The 10,516-nt window shown below is 42.3% G+C and overlaps 2 long non-coding RNA genes across 2 annotated transcripts; both read right to left on the bottom strand.

The window, feature by feature from the left end:
* Positions 1-284: 284 nt before the first annotated feature.
* On the bottom strand, positions 285-2,987 carry LOC109366888. Its single transcript, XR_004159402.1, has 3 exons — positions 2,575-2,987; positions 846-970; positions 285-740 (listed from the first exon to the last, which is right to left on the bottom strand). It is a non-coding gene; the product is annotated as an uncharacterized LOC109366888 (long non-coding RNA).
* A 3,681-nt stretch (positions 2,988-6,668) lies between these two features.
* LOC116216509 lies at positions 6,669-8,883 on the bottom strand. The gene is made up of 2 exons (XR_004159401.1): positions 8,443-8,883; positions 6,669-7,833 (listed from the first exon to the last, which is right to left on the bottom strand). It is a non-coding gene; the product is annotated as an uncharacterized LOC116216509 (long non-coding RNA).
* Between the last annotated feature and the right edge of the window lie 1,633 nt (positions 8,884-10,516).

The raw sequence follows: 10,516 nt of genomic DNA, 5'->3' as shown, positions 1-10,516 counted from the left end.
GGAGTTGGATAGGCTTTAAGGTCCCTTCCAACCCAACCCATTCTATATTTCTATGATTCTAAGTCAGCTGCTGGCTTTTAGCAAAATTCCTCCTGGGATCTGAACCTTTTGCAGGCAGAATTTCAGCCAAGTGAGTGCATCACTACAGGGACATGCATCACACAGAAAGTGCTGGCTCATTTCTTAAGTTCAGGTTAAAAAAAAAAAAAAAGAAATCCAACACAGTTTAAACATGAGTGCAATGCCATTAAATCAATGTAGCAAAAATATGTCTAGCCTGGAGACTCAGAAAAGTAAGTGAGACTGGAACACACCTTTAATTACTTCCATTTTTTCGTTCCTCAGCAGCCTCAACAGGACTAAAATAGTTCCTCCCTGCTCTTCCCAGTGTGTCAGTAGGACAGAGCAGTGGGACTGGTTGTGTGGCTCCTCAGACACAACAGTACCTCCGTTGGCTTCCTCTCCCCTCGCACAGCAGGCATTCTGTGCTGATTTGTCCTACTACAGCCAAAACAAGACACACAACAGGTGGATTTCTTTTTTTGTCGCTGCTCTGTTCCGTTTTTTTTTTTTTTTCAGAGGAGATGCAGATGGCAGAGTCACTCCCTTTGAGATGCACAAACGTCTCGATGGAAAAACTCCCCACAGCTTGTGCAATTTTCTGAGCTGCCTTCTGCTCACCTCCACCTCCTCCTTTCCTTCTTTATCTGCTTTCTGTATTCTCCGTGCTGCTATCGGTCCTGTGGAAATGAACACATCAAAGCCACGAGCAGTCATTTTTTCTACTGCTCCCGTGTCCTCTCTCTCTGCTCTTCCTTAAGCATTAATATTAATAGCTGCTGTACCTTTCTTCACTGTTGCTTTCTTCTTGATCCTCCAGGGAGTAAGCCTTTTCTTGGACTTTCTGCTACACCGAGTGCTTCTTTGAAGGAAGGCTGGGGCATGCTGGGAAGCACAGTGTTGGTGATGCCTGTGATACAATATTGGGCCAAGCAGCAAAGATATTAAACTCTATTATACTCATTGGAGGAGTCAAGCACACTTTCATCCTTGCCACATAGAGCTGTTTTTTTTTTTTACTTCTTGTTTTTCCAGCAAAAATAGCTTTAATTAGTCCAAAATTTCCAAGGAAAGAGGAAAACAAACAAACAAACAAACAAACAAAAACAGCACACAAAGCTCTTTCCCATTCCATCCTTGATGCTTTTCCACAGGACTGCTACCTGAGGACCAAAGGAGCAAGTGCTCTTTCACTCTCATTGTCTAAACCAAACGTGCACACATAAATACATGCTACAGGGACATGCAGCACCTGCTCCCCCCGGCTCTACTATTATTTAAATCGTGGTGTTAACGAGCTTCAAGCCCTTCAAGGTTGCAGCCCGCTATCGGTCCCTGGGGCAGCAAGCTGAGCACTGTGTGCTTGCGTCAGCCCTGCTCTCCATTTGTATTCTGCAGTGCAGGTGCTTGTCTGGAGCGCGAGGAAGAAATCCCCCAGGTTTGATTTCACTCACAGACATATAATGGAAATACAGCAGTGTGCCGAGCGTGATGTTTCTGTTCTGTGGGGGCCTGCTGCAAGCCACGGCCAAGGCTGTACTTTGGTTGCAGTGGTGTCCAAAAGGCAAAAGGTGAATTTCTCAGTGTTGTCACAAAGAATGAGGGCCGTGGTAATATTGGAATTCACTGTAACCCTTGCGGTAAGTTATTCCAAGGATGCTTTGTGCTTGCACAATGTATGGATGTAAAGGTTATGATGTGCTATCTTGTCATTCAGGGCCGCTCCACTTCCATGAAGGCTTCCCCCAGTGTGCACAGCGCAGCGTTCAGGTGAGAATTCCTCACCCTTCTTTGACAGCGTGTGCTGTAGCTGGGCACATCAGCAAGGAGCTGCAGGTTGCACAGAGATACAGGTCAAGCTCCTCTTATAGCTCCTCTCCGGAGATATTCAAGACCCATCTGGGCACCTAATGGTGCAACCTACTATAGGGAACCTGGTTTAACAGGCGGTTGGACTCAGTGATTTCTTTTAACACCTGCAATCCTATGATTCTGTGATGACCTTTTCAGAGACCAGAAAGCCTCAGACAAGAAGAACCCCATGTCCAGCAGTGCCATTCTCCATTTCTTCAGGTCCAACCAGCAGCATCAAAAACTGCTAATGGAAAAATAGAAGATTGCTCCAAAACACCGGATGGGAGAGTCTCGCTATAATTGTATTGTTTATTGTTAGCACTAACAAACAAAAGGAGGTGGGAGGATCTATTTGCTTGCCGTAAATAATCACCAGCTGGATGATTTAAAGTATATACAGCAGCTGTGGAATCTAATAGAGACTCCTTGTGTTTGCACACATGCAACCTAAACAAAGTTTCAGGCAGTGATGATGGGATGCGTTTGAGATCTCTGCAGGATGCCTAATAGGAAAATTCAAATGAGGTCACATGCTTTGCTGCTTGTCTACAAGATTCTCCCAAAGGTCTCCCTGCTATTCTGGCTTATGAGCCTAATTAACCCTCCAAACCTCATTGCCAGGCATGGAATTTTAATTATTGGAATGTGTGGCTTGCTTACCAGCATGTCGAACTCTTCATATACACTCTGAGCTCTGGTATTTGCCTTGCACTTTATTCAGCATTGCAGGAGGTGGTCAGATACCCACACATGCAAATCTCAACCCGGAGGCATCAATTTGCAGACAGTCTTTGGACCAAGGGGGATCAAAATTTCCCTGGAGAGACTTGCAGATTTTTGCAGCACGATAGAGCTGGAAGATTCAAGTCTGGGTTGTCATTAGATGTTTTAAACAACTTCACAGGCATTAACTATGCCCATTTCATACACGCAATCCTACCTTAACCAGCTCCCCTGAGCCAGGCGGGTGGTGTGTGAGCTTTTCTGCATATTCAGCTGGAAAGGGACAACCTGAGAAAGCTGCACTACTCCCACAACTCTTTATACATTCCTCACTGGGTACCTTGAATTGTAAGAAAAATAAATATAACCTACAAAAAAAAAAATCCAGGAGCAGCAAGCTGTACTAGGAATGTTGCCCTTTGCACTTGTATTTGCAATGCACGCTGAATTCCTTACTACTCTGAGAACTGGTGATGAGTCTTCTCTTTCCCCGCTGGTCTCAGATAGATCACGCTCTGGCTTTTTCATTGCATGCAGAAGCCACAGGATTCAATAGGGAGTGGGTGCCATAGCCACTAACTAGGTCAGCAGGCAAAGACAAGAAGTTGTAAGAGTCTCCCAGATACATGACCTCAGCTTAAGACAGTTCCAGGCTCTCCATCCAAGGAAAGACAAGCCCAGGTGACAGTTTCACACACTCCTTTCATAGTTTGCATCTTGGCTGACTTGGAGGACCCCGTATCCAGCACACTAGGTGTTGTAGATCCTGTGACTAAACATCCATTTCTTCCACCATTTATTACACAGTGAATTTAGGAGTTATTCAGTAATGTACTAATTTGCACTAATTTTACTGTGCAGATTTTATAATACCATAATTCCCAGAGCTGTGAGACAACGTGGAGGAACTGCAGCCTCTGCATTATCTTACAACACTGACATAATGCACTGTCTGTCAGAACTTCCTTCTACTATTAGAGAATTGTTTAGGTCCTCCATACATAGATGAGCATGGAATCAGCAACCCTGCATATAGCAGGGAGGCTGAAACTAAATGACCATCGTGGTCCTTTTCAACCCATGCCATTCTATGATTCTATGATGTTTGTTCATTTGAATGGGAATCCCTTGGTACTGCAAATTACCCAATTGCTGGCCAGTAATTAACTGTTAAAATAATCAAGTGCACTAGCACGGTCTTCAAAATTATCTGGAATAATCTGAATAAAAAGGATATCTTTTAGTGAAAAACTTAGCAAAATGGCATGCCAGTTTTTTTTTTTAACAATTTCAGAGACCATGGCACAAATTTTGAATGTATAGAAGCTCAGAAGTTTCCTAAAGATGAACATTGCAACAATTTGACGTGTATATTACGATAGTCTCTATGAACACTTGGTTCTAATTAAATATTGACATCCAAACACAGTAACAATTTGTTGTATTCTAAGGAAATATCATTGTACATTCTGTTTACACCAGTTGATCAACCATTTATTTCATTCGTCCCATGTGTGCCCTACTAAATAAAGCATTTGCCTTAACTCAGGAGCTTGCATCCACAAATCTTACCTAGTGGGTGACTTTCCCTTTCTCAGATTCAGTTCCTGCAGATATAAAACAGGGATAATGATAATGACCTCCTTAGTAATGTCATTAGGGATTTACTAATAAGCTAATTATTATTAGGGAATAAAACTTTATGCGAGGAACCATTTATTAAAGCCTTCCCATGGCTTATTTGCACTCCAAAAGCGATTTATGAATGGAGCCTGAGAGGGAAGGTCGATGAAAAGTGCTGCAGTGCCAAAACATGAAATATCTGAAGCTCGTGGTCGTATCTCCAGCATACACATGTGTATCAAGGAACAGACACACACACAGTAGTTCTTTACTTTTCTGTCCCCTTCAGCCTTCCTCAGCAAGAAGGAGCTGGTGAGTACTTCTTTATCTTTTATTTCATGCAAAATTACGGGATTCTTCTTTGTTTAATATGATCACCAAATGGATGTGAAACATTATTCCTGCAGCTGTTTCTGCAGTGTTAAACCCATGGGAAACAAGGGAAAAGGAGGAACTGTGCTTAGAACACAAGGATATTGGATGCAGATGAAGAGAGCTTCCTCATGGTGCATGGACCACATTTGAAAGTATGAGTTTGAAGAATACTAGATCATAGGTTTCATCTATCTCTGTCATTCTGCCAAAGGTCAGGTTTAAGCTTTACGATGGAATTTATTCTTTGGAATGAGTGCAACAGAAGGTAGAAATCAAATCACTAAAAGTGATTCAACTGGTGTGAAACGGAGAGAAGAAATCTTTAGTCTATGATAGTGGTAAACAGTATATAAAACTTCATCCCTTTTTCCACCTTACTGAGCTTCTGCATGGACAATCTGAAATGTTACTAATGTATTTCTTCTTATTTTCCCCTCTGTCTAGTAACCTCTATTTATCGGCTCTACTGTCATGTGTTCCATTTAAACCTCTGCAGGGTTCTTGGATTGCCCAGCTGCAAAATTTGCTTGGATTGCAAAACTTTGAAATCTGACTTAGTGCCAAATGTGGCTCTTTGGCTCCTACCGTACCCTCAAATTAGGATTTTAGCCATTTTCACTCCTAAAAATAGGTATTCCTCACTGCAAATCACAGCAAGGTTACAGAGTGGAAAACATTTGAAACTGTTTTCTTCCATAGTTCAACCATTTGAAATGTCCAGAAAGAACTCTAAAGAGTGTTTTGTCATTGGTTGTGATGAGCAGTGATACATTGATATGGCAAATGGACAAGTAGAAAGAGAATCATTATGTGCCAGGGATAATGATGATAGTAAACTGAACGTTTAGTCACATGGCTAGACAAGATAACCAGGGTATCGTAGGCCTGTTCTCAAGCAAATCTCCTTAATTGTAGGCTACCATTGACTATTTCATACCCCCCGTGACACTGCTGGGAGCCGATTTCATATGTATAATTTCAGGGACTTTCCCAAATGGCAAGTGCAGAACATATAAGGAAGGGAGTTACTGGGAAAAAAATCCTACTGAACTCTCATTTACTGTGGAAAAATATAATAAATCCTTTCTCTGTAAGTCCTCAAAGCTCTCTTCCCATGAGTATGGTAATCTGCTCCAGTTAATTTAATGGCATGGTCAGGGGCACCAGCTGACAGAAAATTACATAGCTGCAGCAATGAATAAAGTGGTACCAGTGCCAATCAGTACAAGATGTAGCCTCAAGTCATATAGGCTAAGATGCATGAGTTCTTGCAGTCAGATGGCTGACACACAAACATAGGAAAGATGCTAGATCATATGTTTCATCCATCTCTGTCTTCAAGCTGAAGGTCAGGATCAAACTTCTTTCAAACTTTCTGAGTTGGTACCAGAGATAGAAATCAAATCAAGATTTTTGTGTATTAAATCAACAACAACACATTCTTAGCTGGTGTGAGATGAAAGTATGTCAAGGGAAGAAGAGATTTGTGCCACCTAAGCATCAGTCTGCTCCTGGAGAGATATATTCCAGCACAGGGCCACAAAAATGAGTAAGGGCCTGGAGCATCTCCTGTATGAGGAAAGGCTGGGTAACCTGGATCTCTTCAGCCTGGGGAAAAGAAGACTGAGAGGGGATCTGATAAATGTGTATAAATATCTAATGGGAGGTGGGAGGCAATTGGATGAGGTCAGGCAGTTCTTGGTGGTGTGTAGCAACAGGGAGTAATGGCCTAAAACTTGAACATAGGAACATACTAACATGCAGAAGAAATTCTTTATGGTAAGGATGAGTTCCAGAGTACTGGAACACGTTGCCCAGTTATGGAGTCTCCTTCTATTGAGATATTCAAGAGCCAGCTGGACACCCATCTGCGAAACCTAGGGTACCTGCTTTGGCAGGGGAGTTGGACTTGATGATCTCATGAGGTTCCTTCTAACCCCTGTGATTCTTCAATTCTGTGATTTCTCCCTATAGTCTTGATCTTGGCTGTCCTCTTAATAGCCAAAAACACATCTCATTATCTGTGCACTGAATCTTCACATACTGAAATCCATACTGCTGGTGTGCAATAATGATGGAGGTCTAGCATCAGCGTAAAGTGAATCCAGTGAAACCATGATTAATTTCAAAGTTCACACATACCGAATAGAAAATGACACTCGATGTTTCTGTAAAACATGAGCCTTTCAAAACACAGTACTATGAGAAGTGGAAAAGTGGTCTGGCTTTTTACAGACATGTTATGCTTCAATTTCTTCAAAGCCAAGCAGATTGCTTAATGGTGACAGAACTTTGAAGAGGAGAAGGCTGGACAGCATGCAGCCAGGTTAGCTTTGCAGACAGCTATCTCTCTTTATAACATTTTTCCCAGGGAAGGAAAGAAAAGCTCTCATTCTCTTTTCATTTACACCAGCATAAATAACACAAACTGTGCAATTCAGTGAAGAGTATCCAGTTTAGATGAGGGAAAGAGCTAGTCCAGAGAGAGAAAAAGACAAAATTTGTCATCCTGAAACAGTGCTCTGCAGGTGTTTCTGCTATTACAGACGCCTTGTACAAAGCCCCTGATGGCATGTAATTTAAATCCAGTTGGGCCTAAGTAAGTACTGTTGTAAGACACACAACTGCCTCCTTCCTCAGCTCACTGATGTTGTGAGCTCTCACTGCGTTCTGTCAGGAGTCCCCACAGCACTCATGGTAAATGACTGGGGATGGACGCCTCATGCAAAGTCAGAAGACAAATTATATTAAAAAGTAAAAGTGAAAAAGCAAACAGCTCAATGGGGACTTGAAAAAGAATAGCTGCAGCATGTACTTTTCATTGACAGCTTAAGTTTTTATGGCTGAATGACTGTTGGAAATGCTAAGAGTTTGATCAGGCAAATCTGTCTCATGCGGCATCCCAGGGAGTTAGGACCACTCTCTCCCCCAGACATCCTAACTGTGCTGTACTCACTCCTGCTTTTCTCTATCCCAGAACTACAGAAATATCAACAACATGAAGGCAAACCCCAGCTGCCATTTTCTCCCAAAGGTATGTGCTTACATGAAATAAAAGCCTGAATCAAAGTGCAAACCTTACAGAGCCGGTCTTACTCAGAATCCCATCCAAGGCCTATTTCTCTTTGAGAACTGCTTTTCCATGCTCTGTAGTCTAGAAGCAGTTATGCAATGGTTTCTCCTTGAAGTCTTCTTCTCCTGGTGAACAACAGTTCTCTCTTTAGATAGCCATAGTCACACATTTCTTTGATGATGCTTAGTTTTCTCATGTTGTAACCACGGTAAAGCTGGGGACTGATTTCTGCTGCAATACACATCATTAGTAATATTCAACTCTCAAATGAGCTGCAAGGGGAGCTGTGTCATCTATGGCACAACAATGGGTGATTATGTTAATAAACTTTCAAGAACTGCCATCATCTCTTGGGTGGCAGAGGCCAGCCACAGGGGATACGAAGCTTAACTCATTTGGTAAGGCAATCACAGGATGTATGCTGGATCCAAACCTTCCTAAGGCTGCCATGTGGAGTAAACAGAGCCAACCATGCAATCAAGTGTTGATCAAGTGTAATTACCAGCCTTCAAGAAATGTACCTGAAACCATTAACAAAGTTTCCACACCATCTCATTCCTCCCGCTTACTTTCTGCCTTCCACTGAGATATTCAGTTATGGTAATGAGGGAGGAAGAAATCGAAATGCACTGAGAGCTCTCTTTTTTGCAGATAGGCAGGGCTGGCAGTTGTGTATCACACAATCATACAACAGTTTAGGTTGGAAGGGACCTTAAAGATCAACTTGTTCTTACCCCTCTGCCATTAGTAGGGACATCTTTCACAAGACAAGGTTGCTCAAGTTCCTTCCAACCTGCTCTTGAGCCCCTCCATGGATGGGGAGGGATTTTTCTGGGCAGCTTGTTCTAACGTCTCATCACCCTCGGAGTAAAATAAGTAAATTAAATCCTTTAGTTTAAAAGATAGTTTTAGTTTAAAATTGTTTCCACTTGTCTTATCACTACACTTCCTGACAAAGTGTCTCTCCTCATCCTTCCTCTAGGCCTCCCTTTAAAAGGCCTCCCGAAAAGCCACTATGTGATCTCTAGAGCCTTTTCTTGTCTGTGCTGAACAACTCTAAGTCTCACAGCCTTTGCTGTTCATTGGACAGGTGCTCAAGCCCTCTGATCATCCCCATGGCCCTCCTCCTCTTGACTTACTCTAACAGCTCCACATCTTTTTTTGCACTGCAGGAGCCCCAGGGCTGAACGCAGTACTCCAGGTGAGGACTCATGAGAGAAGAGCAGATGGGGAGAATCACCTCCTTCACCCTGCTATCTGCACTTCCTTTGATGCAATAAAGGAGACAGTTGGTTTTCTGGAATGCAGGTGCACGTTGCTGATCTATGTTGAGTTTTGCATCCACCAGCACTGCCAAGTCCTTCTCCACAGATCTGCTCTCAGTTCATTCACTACATATATTCATGTTTGTGATTGCCCCAACACAGGTGCAGGAATTTGCACTTGGCCTTGCTGAACTTCAGAAGGTTTGCATGGGCCAACCAGCTTGTCAGGGTCCCTTTGGATGTCATTCCTTCCTTCCAGTATGTCGACAGGACTGCACAGCTTGATGTTCCCCTTTTCCAGCCAACAAAAACTACGCCAGGCTGCTACAGCTTTTCAAATATGATTAGCAACTTCATTCACCAGTTCCCTCAGGACCCTTGAATGCAGCTCATCAGGTCCCACGAATGTGTATGTCCTAGCATCCTCCATACTGACCTACCACTGTGCTGAAACCTTACATTTCCATTCTTTTTAGTCTTTGTAACAGATTTTAGCCTAATTTCACTGGAGGTGTTGATGGGGCTATCCTCTGTTGATGGGGTAACATCTCAGTTACTAGCAAAAGGTCTGAATAGTTATTTCCTAGGCTCTTCCAAACTGAGCAGCTAACACTGCTGTTAGCAAACAATGCACCAGACAGACATTATGCTTTTATTTGTTTATCTCTCTGTGCTTAAAACTAGTTTTCACTAGCACTTCTTTTATTTAAAGACCAAATATCAAGACTTTTATCTGTGGTAGTTACTATGAGAACTATGGAAACTGTGCTGGTTTCAGGGGGACTCCAAGATCTAGCTGATTTTAGTCTTCACAAACTTTCTGCAACAAGATCCCGAGTCCCAGTCCTTCCCATGGCTGCTCTCTGAAGGAGAGGAGCTGGCCTCTCCACATGGTACCTTGCTGCAACTCCTCCGGCCCACAACACTTCTGCAAGAGAAGATGGTAATGAAAGTCAGCTTGCATATCCTCTTTGCCACTTCCCACCACATAGCTGAGAATCTTGCCTTTTACAAAACCCTAATGCAACTTCAGGTTAAAGCCATAACAACTTTTTTTCAAGCTGGTGACTAAGCATTCATGAGAAAATGAAATGATGTTGGGAGAAAGTGAGTGTAGGAACTACCCTTATTTTAAAATTCAATTAGCAGTACATCCATGATGAACAGCCCTGTGGTTATGTAGATTTAGTGAAGTTATTAAGATCTCAGATTACATGTGGTGCTTTTTCCCTTTACTCTCCCTTTTGCTGCCCCCAGCAATACTGCCTTTTTTTCAGCCTGTCACAATACAAACTGAAATAAAATCACCAGGGGTTAAACAGCCCAAATTGGATTACAGTCACACTGTTCAGAAAATAGAATATTGCTCATAATTTTATTCCATTGAATAAATACCTCAACATTAATTTATATCACATTAATATTCTGACAATGGTTATTCTCATTGTAATTTGCCTGCCCAAGAATAAGTGTGTTACACAGAGCTTGGAATCCAAATCCAAATAATTGATGTTTTCTGCATCTTTTTTTTAGGTTCTTTTTT

This window comes from Meleagris gallopavo, chromosome 3, assembly GCF_000146605.3.
Source record: "Meleagris gallopavo isolate NT-WF06-2002-E0010 breed Aviagen turkey brand Nicholas breeding stock chromosome 3, Turkey_5.1, whole genome shotgun sequence".
NCBI classification, from domain to species: domain Eukaryota; kingdom Metazoa; phylum Chordata; class Aves; order Galliformes; family Phasianidae; genus Meleagris; species Meleagris gallopavo.
This window is presented reverse-complemented; position numbering and strand designations above follow the sequence as displayed.